Source organism: Megascapheus bottae, chromosome 9 (assembly GCF_031878675.1).
Source record: "Megascapheus bottae isolate mThoBot1 chromosome 9, mThoBot2.hap1, whole genome shotgun sequence".
NCBI lineage: Eukaryota > Metazoa > Chordata > Mammalia > Rodentia > Geomyidae > Megascapheus > Megascapheus bottae.
Genome location: NC_143517.1, coordinates 63,124,571 through 63,145,903, shown reverse-complemented (window position 1 = coordinate 63,145,903; position 21,333 = coordinate 63,124,571). Strand labels below are relative to the sequence as shown.

Here is a 21,333-nt window from a genome sequence, read left to right as displayed (position 1 = left end):
CTACATTCTATATTTTAAATAAAATTGTTAATATTTTCTACATTCAAACTGATACATTCTGTTGCAACAAAAAGTTGAAAAAAAATGCAAGATGGAGCCGGAATTGTGGCCCAGTGGTAGAATGCTTGCCTAGCATGCATAAAGTCCTTGGTTTGATTCCTTGGTACCACATACACAGAAAAGGCCAGAAGTGGTGCTGTGGGCTCAAGTGGTAGAGCTCTAGCCTTGAGCAAGCCCAAGGACTGTGCATAAGACCTGAGTTAAAGCACCAGGACTGCCAAAAAATATGCAAGATTGGGGGGAAAAAAATCCAAACTCAACATAGGGCAAAAGGGACATCCTGTAAGCATATTCAAATCTCGGCTGGGACCCAAGACCAGGTTACAAATGTAGTATTTCTGAAGCATGTAGGAATGCCAGCATTTATCCCTCCTCACCACAGGTCCTGCGGGATTGGCCTATCAGGAAGAGTGACCATAAAGAAAATAAAATCTCTTTTTACAGGCCAATAACTAACACCTGATTTCAACATTCCCTGATAAATTAATTAAAGAGGCAGAAAGTTCGTCCTAGTGGTAGAGTGCTTGTTTCGCATGCATGAAGACCCAAGTTTGATTCCTCAGTACCACATACATGGAAAAGGTTGGAAGTGGTGCTGTGGTTCAAATGGTAGAGCTCTAGCCTTGAAAAAGTCCAAGGACAGTGGGCGCACCAGGCCCCAAGTTCAAGCCCCAAGACTGGAAAAAAAAAAAGAAATGAAAAATAAAAATATGGAGTTGGCCTAATGTTAAAAACAGCTTACTTAAGTACTGATTCTATAATGGAAATAGTAAGGTGTATGAAAAACAATGTCTACTATTCTCTTTTATTGGGCATGGCTGTGCTGTCTAATATAGTAGGTACTAGCTGCATGAGATCAATTTCTAACCTTAAATAAATTAAAATTAGATAAAATTAAAAACACAAAGCTTCACTCCCTCCCAGTAGTCACACCAAACATGACTAGAGGCTGACAGAGAGAATGGGCAGGTGCAAACCAGTTCTCTCATTTCAAGAAGTTCCATCACACCACACTGACCACGGAGAAAGAAGAGATGATCTCAGAGGGTCAGGAGAGCATGGGTTACTCAATCAGCAGCCTTGGCAAAAGGGAAGTGGAAAGAGACTAGGAACCTGGTCTATGCCCTTCAACAAACCATAAACCCACACAGTGGCACTGATAACCCAGCCTAATCCATATGTCATGCCTGAACAAAGAATGCTCATTCCTTGCTTAAAGGAAGAAAAGAGCTGGGGAAGGAAACAAAGAATCCCCTTTGCCTTTGAGGTGTACATATGAAAATCCCATTAGCTGAATGTCTGTATTAAAAAAAAGAAGGAATTATCAATAGCTTGAGTAGATCCACTTGTATCCAGAATATGTACAGAATCCCACAGAAGGAAAAAATTATCCAGTGAGGATCCATTGCCAACCTTAGTTACTTTCAAGGAATTTATAAGACTTCACAGCAAGGTGGAATGCTCTTACATGTGGACATCCCACTAGTACCAGCAGGCAGAAAAGAAGGGGCCACTTTCCTGTGTGGAGTCTCTCCTGCACCTCTTATTTACTACATTGGGCCAGCGTTGGCTAGCTTGTCCTGGGCTTTGAGATTATTAAGGACCATCCCCTTCACTGTGCCCAGTACCAGACTTAATAGTTGCCTATTCTTTTTTATTTTTTGCCAGTCCCAAGGCTTGAACTCAGGTCCTAAGCAATGGTCTTGGGCTTTCTCAAGCATAGAGCTCTACCACTTGAGTCACAGCACCATTTTCAGCATTTTCTATATATGCGGTGCTGAGGAATTGAACCTGGGTCTTCATGCATGCTAGGCAAGCACTCTACCACTAGGCAAAACTCCCAGCCCCTTCTTCTTAATGAATATTTAACTGGTAGGTAATACACACCATTTATCACATTCTGACTATGCTCTTTATGAATTAACCATAGCAATGTAACATGGTAAATTTTTATTCACTCTGTTTTCAAATGGAGAACTTGAGCCTCATCGAAGTAAAGTGACAAAGTTACCAAATCAGTAAGTGGCACACCTAGAATTCAAACCACATGATTCCGCATGATGCTAAATATTTTTAAATGAATATGTGAATGTGAGCATAATTGATTAGATGAAATACCAAAAACAAAATAATTGTATATTTAACCTAAAATTACATAAACATGAGGGCACACTGGGATGACTCTTGAGCACTGCAATCCATATCAAAGGAGCAAAATACAGCCTGGCACTATATTTAACACAGCTTAATGAATAATCATGCTCTAAATGGAAACAACAGAATCAAGACTGAAGTTTCCTGCCAGCCTTCTATCTGACAGTCCACTCCATGTTAAGCTCTTTGCTGTATACTAGATCTTACAATGTCAATGTCTTGTAGTTTATGATGACTGGCGTGTAATTACACCTTTGCCTTACATTTTTAAGTAGCTAGCTAGTAAAAGAATTAATTCTAACTCTAGCTTACTGGATTCCTGTTTCCTAACTCAAAACCTGCCTTCCAATACTATCAAGTACTCTATGGTTTGCCTACTATCCCTAAAACAGGCTTATCTCACTCCTTCGGCATCTTTGTTCTTACTATCCCAGCAATACATCCACTCTTTCACCTCACCTGGGACCCATTTAGTCCTATACACTATTGAAAGACACCCACACAAAAGCAAACGCAAATGCACCCACATACTCTCTACTACCACTGCCTGGGGATGTCTGACAAGAAGCATCAGGCGCTGCAAAACAGAGCAGAAATTTGTATGGATCAGTATTTGTTGTGCAACCAATAAAAACAAAAATCTGTCACACATATCGACAGGACACCTGCAGTTCAGATGATTTAGTCTAAACCCTTGTAGATTTAGTTCCAAATAAAATTTGGGTCCAGTTATATGCCACATGTTGTTCATTCTTCTTGGTCTAGTGGGTAAAGAAAGCTGTCGTTCTCATGTCAAAGGCCAGATGCATAAAAGCCAGCCTAATCATACTCTCATACTTTAATCCTCCTCACATATCACATCTACTAACAGCTATTAGAGAAAGCCATGGCCAAGGCCAAAGTCAGGTAGAAGAGAAAGCTCTTTCCTTCTATGAGATTAGAAGACAGTGACTATTTCCTAAACAATAATTCAAATTACAGGCATTGCCATGTGTTTTAATGCCATTTTTGCCACAATCAGCTACAGAACACTCCACAGATTGAGTGAAGAAAGCATTTGGAGCACTTAGAAAGAGAGCAGAGATGCTATTCCTATAAACACAACCTGTCTTTGGGTAATGAAGAGATGGATGGTGCACTTGGAGATGCGGCTGGAAGGCAAAAACAGCTTCTCAGCAATAGTACATTCTTTGCAAGGACTCAGACAGGACTCTGGATAGTAGAGGCATAAACAGACTTATAGGAAACTTTAAGAATACCTATCACAATTTTCAAATACCCATGCCCTTTAAGCCTGTAATCCCACTGTAAGGATTTGCTCTATGGATAGAACCAAATAAGTACACACAGACTAAACCCATCTGTTTGCTAGAGTAAATAAATAAATGTAAAAGCAGAAAAGAAAACAAACTGAGTGTCCATCTCTAACAATCTGATTAGGTGAATTATAGCATGCCCATTTAGCATGCTATAAAGTCATTAAAATATTAAGTTAAATCCACCCATGCACATTCATTCAGAAAAAAAAAATTGTGTGTACCTTTCCTACACCAAATCCTATATTTGGCATTGACAATGTAGAAGAAAATGAGACATGTAGAACTTTATTTTTAAAAAGATAACAGTGGGAGTTAATGTACAAGTAACCAATAAGTAGGACAGTCACCAGAAGTGGTAAGTGCCATGCAGACATATAATAGGGTGTTGAGCAGTATACAGCCTGGGGGCACGTCTACAGGAATGTGTCTGAGGAAGTAGTATTTGTTTTTCTTCTTGTTTTGACAGTCCTGGACTTGAGCTCAGGGCCTGTGCACTGTCCTCAGACTTTCTCAAGGCTAGAGCTCTACCACTTAAGGCTAGAGCTCTACCATTTGAGCCTCAGCACCACTTCTAGCTTTTTCTATGTATGTGGTACCAAGGAATTAAACCTGGGTCTTCATGCATGCTAGGCAAGCACTCTACCACTAGGCCAAACTCCCAGCCCCAGAAAGTAGCATTTGTATGGGGCCTACATGGCCAGAAAAGCCAGTTCTTGAAGAACATGAAGATGTAGTAGAAGTAGAAGAGGAACAATAAGGGCCAAAGTCCTGGGGTGGGGTCAGATGCCCACCTTAAGGGAAGAAGCAAAAACTAATGTGGTGGGTAGCAGCAGAGTGGTGCACAAAGAGTCTGAAGTACAACTGGGGGACCCCCACTTGTGGAATCCTTGCTGTATTTCTCTCTTCAATTTCTCCATCTGTGGAATAGAGATAACTGACAGCTTTTATATCCTAGGATCTCTGTAAAAGGCTGACGCCATTATCATTCCCACTTCACAGAGGAGGAAACTGAGACTCCAGAAGTTTACCAACTTTCACCCAAACATGCCTGCAGAATCGATTTGAATGCAGATTTTCTGATGGCTATAACTACATTCTTTCCATGATACCACAACTATTACTATTTCCATCTCACTCATGTATGTGAACACAGACCTCTACAATGAACCTTCTGATCTCTAATCTGTGTCCGCACGTGTGTGTGTGTGTGTGCACGTGTGTGTGTGTGCACGTGTGTGTGTGTGTGCTGGCCCTTGGGCACTATCCCTGAGCTTTTCTTGCTCAAGGTTAGCATGGTAGCTTGAGCTACAACTCCATTTCCAGTTTTTTGTTGGTTGGTTGGTTGGTTGGCTGGTTGGTTGGTTGTTAATTAGAGATAAGAATCTTACAAATAAATTTTTTTTGGGGGGGAGCAGTCCGGGGCTTGAGCTCAGGGCCTGAGCACTGTCCTTGGACTTTTCTCAAGGCTAGAGCTCTACCACTTGAACCTCAGCACCACTTCTGGCTATTTTCTATGTATATGGTACTGAGGGATCAAACCTGGGTCCCGGGTCTTCATGCATGCTAGGCAAGCACTCTACCACTAGGCCAAACTCCCAGCCCCCAAATAAAATTTTTTTAAAGAATCTTACAGACTTTTCTGCCTGGCCTGGCTACGAATTGTGATCCTCAGATCTCAGCTTTCCAAGTAGCTAGGACTACAGGTGTGAACCACTAGCGCCTGGCTATGATTTTCAATTCTTTTTGAGATCCAAAACCCCCTCCACCACCACATTCTTGTCCTTCAGGCAACAATTTAGAGCTCAATGGGTTTTATTTTCAATATAATCTGTTGCTAACATATGTGTCTCTCCTAGTAACTGAAGCAAGGTAGCCTACTAGAACTGTCTGTGCTGTGGAACTCATATGAAGAGAGAAGCTAAGTAGTGGAGTGTGCAGAAAAAACATCAATAATGTCTGCTCAACACAAAGTCACACAGCTTGTCAGTAATGAGAATAAGATTGGATGCTTTTTCCAGTTATTGAGCTAGTGCATGTGAAGGGGATGGTGGCCTGCCTGACACACATAAAGCTCAATTGTCTTCAGCAGGACCATTGTACCCCAAATCCTGTTGGTAGAAAGGCCTCGTCCTGATTAGCATTCACCTGGTCTAGTGGCATAGAATCCATTCAGAGAATCCACACAGGATTAAAAAGACCAGACTGTGAGTATTCTAGACCATTTCCATGCATGAGTCTTTTTCCTCTATAATTCAAAGCAAAGGCTGGCAGTCTCGCTCCATTTCTCAGAACAGAATCTGCTGGGAACTAGAGATTAATCAGACTTCATTAATTCTGCAAAATAAACCGTGGCATGTTTACCTGCAACGTGGAGGCATTATCATAAATCACCAAAATTAGAGCTCACCTGTTTAAACAGAGGCGCAGCCAGGATTCAGCTGCTGTCAGCAGAAGGTCATAACACCAATGGCTTCTCAGTGGCTTCTTTTCCAAGACCTTCCTGTGACCAGCAGGACCAGCTTCACTGTGCTCCAGGTGGATCTTTTATGTAGCCATGAACATTAGCCCAATGGTTAAGCTACAGCCCAAAGAAACTAGAAATTTGTGAGGTCTTGATTTGTTTTTTAAGCCACAGCTTCTTAAGATAAAGCCTGAATAGACCTTAGAGATTCCCCAGAATATATATGAGGCCCCAAAAGAACTAATAATTTGCACAGTCACACAAATTGTAAAGAGTAGATCTGGGACAGGAACTCTCGGCCCCTGATTCATAACTATTGTGCTACTGTTTCTCTTCAGCTGCCTGGGGCTTGATTTACACTAGAATACATTCATGGTGCTTGCTCACTCCTGTAACAAGAGCACTGCTTAGCTTTGGTTATGGCCTGTGCTTTGCTGCAGTCAGGGTGATAGATGTAGCAGTGAAATGTGCAGGCTGTACTCTGGTGAGCCTTCAGGTCCAAGTGGCGCTAGGAGAATCAGGGAGGAGACCCAGATCCATCTGCTTATAACAGGCTGACTCCTACAGACCCACTGACAGGAAGTAAAATAAACATCTCTAAGTAGGACTTTCATGGTCACCTATTGTACAGCCGCAGTTGATTGATTCAAGGCTCATCCTAAGGACGTGTGTGCAATTGCTCGGTATGGAACAATGCATAAAGAGGTAGAGCTTTGGCCGGGTTGAGTTTGGGGCATCTCAAGGAATCTATCTTAATATACTATGGGATCCCAGGAAAATCACCTTCTAAGACTACATTTCCAGAACTGTGAAGAAACATTATTTACCATAGACAGAAGACTGGAATTTGAAACTGTGAGTTTTTCATATTAATTTCCTAGCACACAGTGGAGTTTGAATTGCAAAATCCCATCCACAAAGTTGAGGAAATGTCCATTTTAACAACACTGAAAATAATAATGAACATCAATAAGACATTTTCCATTTCCTTCTTTTTAGCTGAACACATGACTTCCCAAATTTCTTTGCAGCTACTGTGTGATTTGTGGCCAAGAATGGAAAGTAGAAGTGCCATATGCAGCTCCTCAGATATACTTTAAAGAGTGAAGACAGTTGGGCACCAGTGGCACATGCCTGTAATCCTAGCTACTCAAGAGGCTGAGATCTGAGGATCATGGTTCAAAGCTTCCCCCCTCCCCAGACACTCTTTACCTCCAATTAACCACCAGAAAACCAAAAGTGGTGCTGTGGCTCAAGTGGTAGAGTGCTACTAGCCTTGGAGCTAAAGAGCTCAGGGACAGTACCCAGGCCTAGAGTTCAAGCCCCAAGCCCCATGACTGATTAAAAAAAAGAAGAAGAAAGACGTCCTTTCCCCTTTCTTCTGCTTCTTGGTTTGAGTATAGCCATGATCGCTGGGGTTCAAGCAGCTATTTTGGATATCATTAATAGGAAATCAAATGTCATGTATGAAAAGAAAAAAAGGAGATTAGGTTCTGAAACCTCGGCGTGAGCCCCAAACCACCTGCCTGTGGACGCACCCTTTAGAAACTTTTTAGAAACACAAATGCTTTCTGCCCACTCCAGACATCCTTGAGGGAATCTCAAGTGAGGAGCCGGGATTCACTCTGGGTTTGACCAAGCTCTCTGGGGGATACTCATATTCATGGAAGTTTGGGAAGCATTGATTTAGAGTTTTCCAGAATGTACACCTCAACTGAAAGCCAATAGCGTGGCTCTAAATTACAGGCTTTGTCAAAAACTTTGTGAAGGCTTAAAAGGCAGATGAAAAAAAGTCAGAAAGAAAGGCAGAGCCAATAACTGAGTGTCAAGATTTAAAATGATTCTGACGGGGTGGAACACTGGACCAAAGCCAAGCAGATGAAATTTAATGGGAACATATAAAAAGCAAATCAAAATGTTCTTTCTTTATTGAAGGAAATATAAAATGCTCTACTCGTTGACTCCTTAAATTAAAAAAAGAGGAAATGTAAAATTACGTACTTTAAAATGTAACAAATAAAGCTATAAATCAATCCTAATTATGGCTAGCTAAGGAAAGAAAAGAAGGAGCAAGGCTCAGGAAAAGAGAAAGAGAAAAATGCAGCATAATAAAGAGATCCAGAGTTAAGGACAGAAAGGAAGAGAAATAGGAATTGGTTCAGAATCCGTCCATGGACTCTTAGCTTATTATCTAAACCCAGAAGCAGTTGTAATCACCAGTCATGTTTTATGGAGATTTACTATGCACTAACTATTCTATGGTATATGTTATGCTAATATATCATATCAGAAACTCTATTATTACTATTGGGTTTTTTTTTTCAGATACACAAGAAAATCAATAAGAAGTTAAGGGTTTTTTTGGTTGCTTTTTGTTTTTGTTGTAGGTTGTAGGGGGCTTAAACTCTGGGCCTGGGTGCCGTCCCTGAGCTCTTCAGCTCAAAGCCCTAACCTTTGAGCCACAGTGCCACTTCCGGTTCTAGTGTTTAATTGGCGATAAGAGCCTCACATTCCTTAGTGCCCGCCCGGGGTGATTTTGAACCTTGATCTCATATCTCAGCCTCTTAAGTAGCTAGAATTATTGGCATGAGCCACCAGCACCCTGCTAGAAATTAAGTTTTCCAGAGCCACGTAGTTAGGCTGAGGTAGGAACAGAATCTGACCCTAGATGACTAGATTCAGGGCTACAGTCAGCCATTCTGATACACCTCTATGCTCTGGGACTGTCCTACTCTTGTTCTGGAAAATATTCTACAGAAATGGCTTGTCATGAAAGCAAGGAAAGCCGCTACCTAACATAACTGTAAAGACAAGAGAGGGACTTGGACAGATGTCACCATAGACACAGGCACCAGCCTGCTTCTTAAGGGATGCTTCCCTCAGAGTTCTAAGATGTAGCCAATGACTTGAAACTCTGTCATGCCTTGTCATGCCAGCAAGGAAAAGAAATCTTTCCCCTAAACATATACCACTGGGATATATATCACTTCATCTAGTCTTACTGCATCATTTAAGGTACTGGACACTCTGACAAAATGAGCCATGGCAATGCAGTGAGTTAATGGGGATATAACAATGAGGACCTAGTGATGGAGGACAGAAGTGAGGGTCACCAAATCAGGTGTCTCTGGCATTCAAACAGAGGGGCTATACTCTCTGTGTTTATGATTCTTTTTTTTCTTCCAAAGAAAGTCAAGTTTTCTTACCTGCATGAAGTCTATGGAAATAATAAACAGTGTGAAAACCATAAAACATCTGTTAACACCACAGGTTTGAAACTATAAATCCCTTAAATCTTCAATAGCATTATTATATGTCCAGGCACTATTACTTTACATGTGGAAAGGCACTCTGGACGTACTCTTCATACCTGCCAACTTGGCAGGTAAAAACCTATCTGAAAGGAGGGTCCGCAGGACCTGTTATCCACGAGGTAGGAAGTAGCCAGCATATACTGAATGTCTAGCTGTCAAGAAGGATGCTACGTGTTGATCCCCATTTATAAATGAGTAAACACAGAACTAAGAATGTTGGGCAACTGGTGCAATGTCATTCGAGTGGCAAGACTGGATTTCAAACTCAGTCCACTTGGTTCCAAAACCCAAGTTCTCCCAGCCATCTATACTTCCTTGCTTCAATCCAGGATCATCTACTGCTGAAATGAAAACATTGGACGTGTGTGGGGTGTGTGTGTGTGTGTGTGTGTGTGTGTGTGTGTGTGTGTGTGTGTGTGTGTGTGTGCCTGCACTAGTACTTGAACTTAGGGTGAAGGTGTTCTACCTTAGCTTTTCACTTAAGGCTGGAATTCTACTATTGGAGTCAGTGCTCCATTTCCAGCTTTTGGGTGGTTTATTGGAGATAAGTCTCATAGATTTCTCTACCCCAGGCTGGCTTTAAACTGCAAAAACTCAGATCTCAGCCTTCTGATTATCAAGGAATCAAGATGTGAACACCCTACAACCTGACTAATTGAGCATTGCTAATGATATATAGAGAGATTGTATCTTCCCTGCTCTGTAGCCTATTATGAGCTATTTATTCTCCTACTGTAACAAATTTTTAAATTTTTTTATTTATTGAACATTTGGTATGTATAAAGAAATATTTTATATATACAATCTCAGTTTATCTCATTGGTAACCCTGAAAGGCATTTTATTATAGGCAATGTATTTAGTTACAAGTGATTGAATTCCAAACCAAACTAGGTAAAGCCAAAAGAACAAAGAAAGAGTATTCTATTTACAGATAAATGGACAAATGGGAAAGCCAGGGTGCAATAGCTTTAGGCCCAGCTGCATACAGGAATCCCATAGTCAATGGAGCTATCTTGCTCTGACCTCTCAGCTCTGCTTATATCAAACTGACTACATTTATATCACTTCTGGAGTCCGAGATTTCCAGCAGGACTCCATCTCTTCTGGTTTCCCTCACCACATTTTCCATGTGGTTTTTCTATACATAGTAGACAGACTGTGATCCAAAATCTCAACCTTCCCTCAGTATATCTGAGCAACCCCAGATGAGAGCCTAGGCCCCCTTGCAGTATTCTGTGCTATTTCAAAATACTGAAATCTTAGTTTCTGCTGCTTTTGTCATTTTTGTTAATGTTGGAACAAGGTAATGAGTCTGTTTTCAAAATAATTTATGACTTGATGCCAACGGCTCATATTGTAGAAAAATACACAGGCTGAAAATATAGACAGGTCAGAAAGTCATCATATAAATCAAAATCATCTATCAGCAGGTTTCCATCACAGAATAAGATTCAAGTTAAAAGAGCTTCCAAACCAGGAATTCGTGGGTGTGACAGATGTAGACTGAGGCAGGTCTCTTTACCTCAGCATCTCTGGATAGTCATGCTGAAAAGTAATTAAGAGATGATCTTTACAAACCAAGTCCAGAGCTGGAATTAATATTTTAACCATTGATCTACTTTCTCCATTTAAAAATATTGTGAAAGAGAACTCATTACTCTCAAAGACTTTGTTACCTGGTGTATTGTATGTATATATGTGTGTATATGTGTGTGTGTGTGTGTGTGTGTGTGTTTCTCTGTTTATTTCAAATAGGGAAGGAAAGGGGGGATATCAGAATGATTGGGAGGTTGTATGAAGGGAAATGGGGGATAAAAACATGAGGAGAGGTATCAATGTGTGAGAAGTAATGCACTCACTACCTGATGAATGTAACTGCAACAATAAAAAATAATGACAAAGAAAACAAAAAAAAAGAGAGAATACAGGAGTCACCACAAGCTATTCCTAACTAGCTCATGCCTCTTGTTACCCCAGAAAGAGAAAACAACAGCTATCTCAGTGATATGAGTTTTGTAAACCCCCCAAACAGCCTCATGACTCTCAGTTGTCTGAAACCCCCCCTGCTATTTAGAATTCACTCGAAATATGTTTAATTGGTACATCCCTTCTCATTTTTTTTGGCCAGTTCTCGTGCTTGAACTCAGGGTCTGAGCACTGTCCTTGGACTTTTGAAAGGCTAGAGCTCTACCACTTGAGCCACAGCATCACTTCTGGATTTTTCTAAGTATATGGTACCAAGGAATCTAACTCAGGTCTTTGTTCATGCTAGGCAAGCAATCTACCCCTAAGCTAAACTCCTGCCCTTATCCCTTTTCATTTTTTTTCCAGTTTACACTCTCCAAAATTTCTAAAAAGTCTGGAAGGCATATGCTAAATGAGTACCTACTGTGTACCTGGAACTGTCCCAGGTGCTAGAAAGATAGATAAGGACAAAATATGATTCTGCTCCAAAAATCACTCCCAACCCTATGTGGAAGATGAGCTTTAAGAACATTCCCAACCAGCTGAAAATGAAGAACAGTAAGACACTCTACAGGCGAAGAGAGGTGGCTCCTCCCAGGGTCACCACTGCCTCCAGTCTTCCCAGATAGTGAGTGAGCTCTATCAGTGACATAGCTGTATCAGGACACTGCTACCAGTGTCTTCCACTGGTATCCCTCACAGGATACCACCTTAAACCACAGGTGATCATACCTTCACATGACAGGCTATCAAGTATCAAGTGCATCCTGTCATCTCTCTCGTAAGTCATAGCTGAGAACAGATCCTTAGTGTCCCAATCCATAGATCACTTCAAATTTCAATTCTCAGCTCACAGAACTTGCAGAACAGAGATGAACACATTGCTTCTCTGTCTGCCTTTTCTGTCCCCCCACCCTTCCCCACCCCTGTCTTCAACTCTTCCTGAGCAAAACCAGGACCCCACACTTGCAGACAAAAAAAAAATAAGATTATTTCTACTGAAAACTCTGTGAGGAGTGGTAAATGTTGCTCAACATTTTTCTTCATCAAACTCAAGAACACAATTTGTAAGGGTTGCGAATGCTAGGTATGAAAATAGGATGCATCAAGAATGCTCCTAAAGCTGTCATTCCCAATCCTTCCGGGGGGAGAGGGAGGATCCTTGGATGGGTTTCAGCCTTGGAGTTGAAGGATTCCACAAATATTTGGACAACATGGTCTCATCAAGAGTCAATGTAGCAAAGACATGACATTAGAGAATGTGCCTGGCTCCTGCGGGGCCACTCACAGAATCAGTCCTAGTGGGAAAGACAGTTCTTTTCTTTTTTAAATTGTAATGTATAGAGAGGTTACAGTTACATTCACCATACAGTAGGTGCATTACTTCTCACACATTGCTATCCCTTCTCATGTTTTTTCCCCATTTCCCTCCTCCGCTCTTAATCATCTTGTTTTCCCCCTTCCCTTTAGTATTTCAAATAATCAAATATATGTATATACAATATACCAAGTAACAAAGTCAGATACAATAACAATATGAGAGTAACCCAAGGGCAACAAAAGAGCGAGAAATAACATAGTACATTAAAAACAACAATCACATAAGATAAAGCTCTAAAGCCACTACCACAATGATGTTCACTGCAGCACTATTTACCATAGCAAAGATATGTAACCAACCTAGATGCCCCTCAGTAAATGACTGGATCAAGAAGATGTGGTATTTATACACAATGGAATTCTATGCTGACATCAGAAAGAATGACATTGCCCCATTTGTAAGGAAATAGAAAGACTTGGAAAAAATCATATTAAGTAAGCCAGACCCAAAGGAACATAGGCTCAAGGTTTTCCCTCATTTGTAATAATTAGTACACATCTAGGACTCTCCTAGCAGAGGATTACAATAGCTCAAAACCTAGATTCATAAGGTCATATAGGATGAGACTAAATGAAAGGATCTCCAGAATAGGGAAAGACCCTTCTGACAGCCAATAAAAGCAGCAGTCACAGTTCCCCAGCAGAGGACTCCAACTGTTGGGAGCCAGAGTGGAATCAAACTGTACCTTGACTTGCATCAGACGATGGCTATATTGTCTTACTGCTTTCTGGCCCTATTCTATGTAAATGACCTGAGAATTACCATATGAATGTAACACCTGGAGGTTCCCTGGGAGAGGAGGAGGGAAGAGGGGGGAGTGGAAAATAAACGCGGCAGTCTCGGCAGTCTTTGCCTGGACTGCAGACATCCCGGACCCGGTGTGTCTGTCTCTCTTCTTTTTCTTCCTAGTCCTTGTCCCCTATTTCAGGAACCCCAATCTGCGAACCCTGGTTTGCTGCCGGTTGGCCCCGGCATCCAACCATGCCATTGATAGCTTTATTCCCATATGAAACTGGGCATCTATACGTCAAGTCCAAACTCAGACACGTGCAATCTATTTTCATGTGAGACAGTGCCTCTTCTGGCAATATAATTTCATTTTTTAAATCTATTTGATTTCAAACAGCTTCATATGCCAATGGCCACATGCATAATTCTTCCCTAGTGGTGACTTTTCTCTCTGGATTTAATTGTAGGTAACCTGAATTTACTGGCTTCAGTAGGAGAACCATACTTGTAATCTCTTTTCCTTGAGCCATTTAGTCCAACTGATAAGATTTTATTGGTACCACATTTATCAATTCAGCGGGATTGTGCCTTCAATTTGGTCACTACCACAAGGATAAATTTTAATCAACCTTTGTCACTTAAAGAAGGTCCCAATTTTGTCTTTTTTTGTCAGGAAAACGGAATCTATCTCATCTTTACTCCTCAAATTCCTGGACCCTTGCTACTCTGATCTCTGTAAGAGGGAGAACTTTTTTTTCTCATGTCTACTCTCTCTTTTCTGGCACTCATTATGTTCAGCCAACAACAACTACACATGTAACATTCTGTTTCTCATAACCTATTTACCTACAGCTACAAGTTCACTTAATACATTATGTGTCCCAGCAATAGCACATGACAGTTTTGCCAAATGTGTTGCCACAGACAGCAGGAGTTGATAGAGCCTTTTTTCTACCATCCAATAGTACTGTTGCTTCCTATGCCCCAGAATGAATGGCACATAATTCAGGTTTTGTACATCTCAATTATAAGTGCTGATTGCTGCATGTCGGCTTATCGTAAGAAATACTGGAGTACCAAAATCTCTAAAAAGAGGTAGGATTTATTCTGCTTATGTTGATGTCTTTCACAGATTGGCTGCCATTTTTCAATACATCTGCCTTACCTTTCAGATTGAAAAAGCTGACACTGTCGATGACATGCTAGCTTCCGACAGAGGAAAATAAGTAAAAACGGGACACTTTTTCCTCTATTTGATGTTGCCTGTTCCCCAAAGGTGCATGTATTAAAGATGGGGTGTCCAGGATGTCACTATCAAGAGGCACTGAGACCTTTAGGAAGTCCTTAGGCCAAAGTGTATGCGCTCTTAAAGGGGAGTGTGGGACTCTGCCACTTTCTCTTCTTCCTTTGCTCTTGGCTCATGTTGCAAATGTGTTTGCTTCTACTCCATAGTCCCTCCATGATAGGTTGCTCTTGTAGGGGCCCAAAGCAATGAGCCACCTGATCTAGGACTGTAAGCTGCAGAACTATGAGCCAAAATAAGGTTCTTGTTTTTATAATTACTTGTCTTAAATATATATATATTTGCCACTACACTGTCCTTGGACTTTTCTCAAGGCTAGAGCTCTACCACTTGAGCAACAGTATCACTTCCAGCTTTTTTCTATGTATGTGGTACCAAGGAATCAAACCTGGGTCTTCATGTATGCTAGGCAAGCACTCCATCACTAGGCCAAACTTCCAGCCTGTCTTAAATATTTTGTGATAGAAACATGAAACTCCCTGATGTACTCTACTTGAAAATGACACCTTTCTTGTTGTTTTGTCAGTTGTGGGACTTGAACTCTGGGTCTGGGCATTGTCCCTGACCTCTTTAGTTCAAGGCTACTTCCCTACTCCTTGAGCCACAGCACCACGTCTAATTTTCTGGTGGTTAACTGGAAATAAGAATCTCATGGATTTTAGTGCCTGAGCTGGCTTTGAACCACAGTCCTCAGATCTCAGCCTCTTGAGTAGCTAGGATTACAGGCATGAGCTACCATCAATGGCTTGATACATATTCTTCTGGCTACATCTCATTGACCAAAGCTGTTTACATCACCAAGTCACTAAAATGGGTGAAAGATATGCTCCTCTTACAGGAAGGAGGAGAGGGAAAATAGGTGCACAGTGAAGGAATGCAGATTTTTTTTAGCAAATAATGCAATCTATCGAAAAAATGTGCAAGCAAACAATTGCCCTTCTGGGTGGAGAAAGACCTGACTTTTAACATTTACTAATTACTGTGGTGCAAATACCCCCCATTGTTTGTGGTCAGTGTCAAGATGCCAGCAGAATGTCATCAGATGTAAAATTAGGAAGAAATCTGCCCAATTAGCTATGGTAAGCTATGTGGGCAGACTACAATACACCAGTAAATCAGCCCAATTCTAAGTCGATCATTTAGTAAACCAAATCAAGTGATACCTGTCCCATACTGTGAAGCACACATACAAGCTTCTTGCAGGTGGTAGCAAGGAAGGAGATAATTGGGGCATAAACCTGCCCCAAGTCTAAATAAACAGCCTTGGCAACAGGGATGAGGAAGACCAAAAGGTTCCAAATCAAGTCTTCTAGTTCTTTGTCATTCCCACATCAATAGGTAAATACAAGGGGAGAGTTAGAATGTGAGACAAAAATAAAATAATCTTTTCCCTCTATAAAGAAGATTCAGCCCCAAGTCCCTCTTTTGTAGAGATTCTTATTAGGACTTGGCTCTTTTCCAAAAACAAAATAGAAGCAAGAATTCTTTAAGCCCTTTAATTCCAAATTTTATTTCTGATAGGAGCTACTTGGTAAGTGTATTTCATTTTTGTGTGTGTGTTTACAATTTTCTAGCAAAAAGCTTGCTTTAAATGCCCCAGATTTGGAATTACCATTTACACTCACAAGGCTTGAGGAGTTTTTTGCCCCGCAAAGTACATTATTTAAGAGCATTTACATCATCCTTGTAGTAACACTAAGATAGTTTACGTGCTCTGATTTATTCTCATCTATATAATGGAACAATAATCCTACCTTGCAAAGCCCTTAGGAAGCTTAAGCATCTGCCATCCATAAAACCCAGCAGACTACCTTGCACAGAGTGGTCACCCAATAATCACTTCAGCTACTCAGATGCTGGCTAGAATAATCACAATTACTAAGGGAGCACGTCAGTTTTCAAGGGACTGATTGGTGCAAGACTTTATTAAATAGCCACAGAGCGCTTGGCAGGAGCAATTTGGCTGTTGATTTTGAGCACATTTGACAGGAATGACTTTTGCAGCTTCCCTGGAAGCCTGGCTGTTAGTACAATTTAACAAAACTCTAGTTGTTAGTGCATTATATCTATTGGCCTCTAGCTTGGCTCAAATGGTCAGGCCAGGAGAAAGACTGAATGCTTTGCCTCAGGGAAAATGTGTGGCCTACAGGTGGAGGACCCTGTGTCTCATCCCTAAAGAGAAGAGAGAACTCACTCAGCCACGATCATGGCTGATCATGACATAAGAAAGCATGAAATACCACTGCTGACTCCATGGTAATTATGGGAGTCCTGGAAGGCTGCTGAACACAGATGGCTGTCATATCAACTACCTGCTGCGAGGGGTCCTAGAACAGACATTGCAGAGGTACGACGATCAATAATCATTTCCCTGGGGACAAGGTGTTCATCATGGTCAGATGTTATCAAGCATCTTTAACTTAGAAAATAGTGGTAAGGAAGATGTTGCTTCTGATATCAATATTCGAAAAACTAGTGAACATTGACTAGGACTTGGTATTTCATTATTCTGGTTGTGTGTGTGTGTGTGTGTGTGTGTGTGTGTGTTTCTAAGTATCATCTCTTGAAAATGCACATAACACTATCATCCAAGGTATAATTAAGTCATTTAAATTGCCAAAATACACAGAGACATGCCTTGTACATGTCCCTCTGGACTGCTGTATATGTTTATGAAGGCTGAGTGGTGTACATCCCAGAAGATGCTATTCACATGAACTTCCGAGCAAGTACCTCCCCCAGGTGCTGTTCGGTGAACAGTGCACATGTTCCAGCCTATCGGTCTTATTTTTTTCTTTTTTTGCCAGTTCTGTGGTTTGAACTTAGGACCTGAGCACTGTCCTTGGGCTTTCTCAAGGCTAGCGCTCTACTACTTGAGTCACAGAACCACTTCCAGCCTTTTCTTTTTATGTGGTACTGAGGAATCAAACCCAGGTCTTCGTGCATGCTAGGCAAGCACTCTACCACCAGGGCAAACACCTGGCCCCCAGCCTATCAGTCTTAAGAGGCTATGAGGGTAGAAGAGTTCATTCACTGTGGTCTTCTGACTGAGCTAGTCTGTCTAGTTGGGCAGATGTGAATCTTCAATTCTTCACATTTCTGCTTCTTCCTCATTTGTCACTTTCCCCCACAAGTTCTTGTTCTGGTAAAACTGTTGACTGTCCTCATAGGAAAGTGCAAACCAAGTAAGAATGTACTTATAATTATTGAAGCCCTGAAAACTCCAGAGCCCTCTCAGTAATCCTGGATCAAGAAATTCCCTGTGGCAGAAACCCAATATTCTTTCATGACTCCTAAATGGTAGTCATGCATGTGCAAGCACGTGCATGACTGCACACACACACACACACACTTTTCAAAGCTTGTCTTTTAAATGCCAAGAGATAACTTTGATTTCTATTAAGAACTGATGTTACAAATTTGAAAACATTTTCCTATTTTCAAAAAGAAAACAGGAAAGGGAGGGAAGGATGGCAAGGAAGGGGAGGAGAGAGGAAAGCGTTGAGTGGAGGACTAAAGGAGAGAGGGAAGGAAAAAGGCCACTTTGAAACATTTCTTCTTTACGTGCTCAACATTTGTATTCTAAAACCTTATCATTACACTCCTACTATGGATAAATGATTCCACAAAAAGAGAAGAATATGGCCACTACTTAGCCTGACTTGTGCATATTTTACCACATGAAATGCAATCATATTTCTTCATGTTAGAAGAAGTGGAGCACTGATTTCTCTGATAAAATACAGAAGCCTTTGGTTGTAACAAAACAGGCCAGGGAAAGAGGAAATGTAAAAGCAGTCACTGTAGGCAGCACCACCACATCACAGCTCCAGAAGTGAAATACCTCACACAACAGTTGCCAAAACCTGGCTTCGCAAATAATTAACAATGAGACCATGGTCCAATCCTTACCATTCCCCCATAAGCTTTGGTTTCCTTATCTGCAGAATGTGGGCAGCAAGTCCTGTGGCAGAAGGCCATTGGGGATTGACTTAATATAAGGAAATTATGAAGTGTAGTTCCTGATCTATGCTAGATAGGTAATACCTCATTACTACCCCCTTTACCCATTCATTTTAAGTACCTACTTACTACTTGTATAATATCTGTCACAACTTTGTAAAGAACCAAAGAAATATAATACCTCTTGTTCCCTTCATGGAGGTGACAATATATGAATTCATTCAGTAACAATTATGGAATGTCTATCATGTGCCAGGTAATCTGGCTGTGTCACAACTGCTTGAAGAAATGAGAATAGAAAAGACGTGCATCAGAAGAGCTACACTAGAGGAACACTGTGGGCTGCTCCCTCAGATGTAGAATGCAAAGGTGACATCACCAGGGTAGGGGGGTTAGAATAGAGCATTCTAGGCAGGTAAATCTGTATGCACAAAACTCAGGATTTACGAGAAGCCACAAGCTATCAGCATCCACAGAACAAAACGGCCTTGCAGAAGCAGTAGGAGACACAGAAAAAAAAACAAAAACAAAAACAACAACAACAAAAAAAACTGGCTGAGAATGTACCATAAAAAGCCAATGGAGAAGTTAGTCTCTTTCCCAACGCGTTAAGAAGTCCCTTGGACTTTTTAATGCTGGTATTGACATGATCCTTTTTCTACCTGTCACTGTGTTCCTCTGGAATCTGAGGTGTGGGGAATCTGAGCTAGACAGGCCCAAGATGAGGCAGAAAGGCCAGTCAGGAGTTCAACAGAAGTCTAGAGGCAATAGTAACTTTCCCACCAAGGCTGTGACCTGTTGGCTGGCTTTGAGCTTACACAAGGAAGACTTTATTGGACTTAGACCAAGTGGAAACGGGAAACACTGAGATTGGCTCTAAGCTTATGTTACTGGGGCTTCCCTAGTACCAAGAGGATGGCGGGGACCAACAGGACTTGGTGTGGGAAGATTCACTCACACAGAGTTCATTAGCACATGAAGAAGAAAACGGTAACCCAGCACAGAAGGACCTGAGACTCTTGTCTCTGTGGCTCAAGGGTAGGGTAGTAGCCTTGAGCTGAAGAGCTCAGGGACAGCAGGGAGAGGAGGAGAAGGAGGATGAGGAGGGGGGAAGGAATAGCACTAGATACAAAAGTATCCTTGCACTTGAATAAACAACAGTACAAAGGTAGGCCATGGGGCACACAAAATGAGCTCACCCTAACCGGCCACGGGTGTCAATAATTCCTCTATATAATTTTTCTTTGTGCTGCCCACAATATCAGTGACGCACCTTGGACCATGCATTGGTCTGTTGTCTTTAAATCTCTGATCCCAAGTCTACAGTGCAAAAGCTGTTCCTCATACGCCTTCCTACTTAGCTCCTTGATCTGTGTGTGATTTCCGGTGTATTTTAGAGTAGCCCGAGATTTATGGGGAACTCGAACCGACCTAAGAGTCTCTGATTCAGATGCGTAAACAAGAAGTCTGCCCCCTCGGACCCTTGCAAAACTAGGTAGGGGAGCCCAGTTAGGCCACGTACTGGATAACCATGAAGTGTGTGGTTCTGAGGGAGAAGTCAAGACTAGACCACGCGGAATTCGGCGTGTTTCCTCCCATTCAAGTGCTTGGCAGGGTGACGGGAAGACAACTAAATAAAGCCTTCAAGGAACCGTGTCTCCTTCGGGGGGGCGGGGGTGGTTCAGGGCCGGCTTTTGTGGGTGGTGTGCACCTCCTCCGTCTGCGGCGTCTGAACTTCTTCCACGCGTGAAGAACGGTCACAGGAGGCTCCAGAACGAGTCCCCCACGACTTGCACCGGTGTGAATTCTGTGAGCGGGCATCGTCCTAGGCCAGACAGCCTTCCGAGGGAGGAAGCCGCGGCTGGAGCCCTCGGAGCCGGGCAGGTGTCTCCCGGGGGCCCCCCGAGCCCGGGTTTCCAGCCCTGATCGGAGCCGCGCAGGTGTCTCCCGGGGACCCCCGAGCCCGGGTTTCCAGCCCTGATCGGAGCCGCGCAGGTGTCTCCCGGGGACCCCCGAGCCCGGGTTTCCAGCCCTGATCGGAGCCGGGCAGGCGTCTCCCGGGGGCCCCCCGAGCCCGGGTTTCCAGCCCTGATCGGAGCCGCGCAGGTGTCTCCCGGGGACCCCCGAGCCCGGGTTTCCAGCCCTGATCGGAGCCGCGCAGGTGTCTCCCGGGGACCCCCGAGCCCGGGTTTCCAGCCCTGATCGGAGCCGCGCAGGTGTCTCCCGGGGACCCCCGAGCCCGGGTTTCCAGCCCTGATCGGAGCCGGGCAGGCGTCTCCCGGGGGCCCCCCGAGCCCGGGTTTCCAGCCCTGATCGGAGCCGCGCAGGTGTCTCCCGGGGACCCCCGAGCCCGGGTTTCCAGCCCTGATCGGAGCCGGGCAGGCATCTCCCGGGGGCCCCCCGAGCCCGGGTTTCCAGCCCTGATCGGAACGCGCGGCTCCTCCTCTCCTCCCGGAAAGCCGGCGCGGGGTCGCCGTCGCCTTCTTCAGAGTCTCCCTCCGCCCCCCCCCCGCCCCCCAGCCCTGCGGCTGGCACTCAGCCACGTCTCGACCGGGACAGAGTCCGTGCCCGGGGGTCACACCGCGAGGCCGCGGGCCCCGGGGCCGTGAGGCGCACCGCGCACGGGCCAGGCTTCTCCCCGGGTCTCTCCACCCTCACGACCACTTCGGCAGGTGTTCACGG

General features: G+C 43.0%; 1 long non-coding RNA gene across 2 annotated transcripts in view; it reads right to left on the bottom strand.

Annotated features, from left to right (window-relative positions):
- Window positions 1-21,333, bottom strand: part of LOC150059280 (uncharacterized) — a 205,066-nt gene that overhangs the window by 183,424 nt on the left and 309 nt on the right. The gene's annotated exons all lie outside the window — the stretch shown is intronic.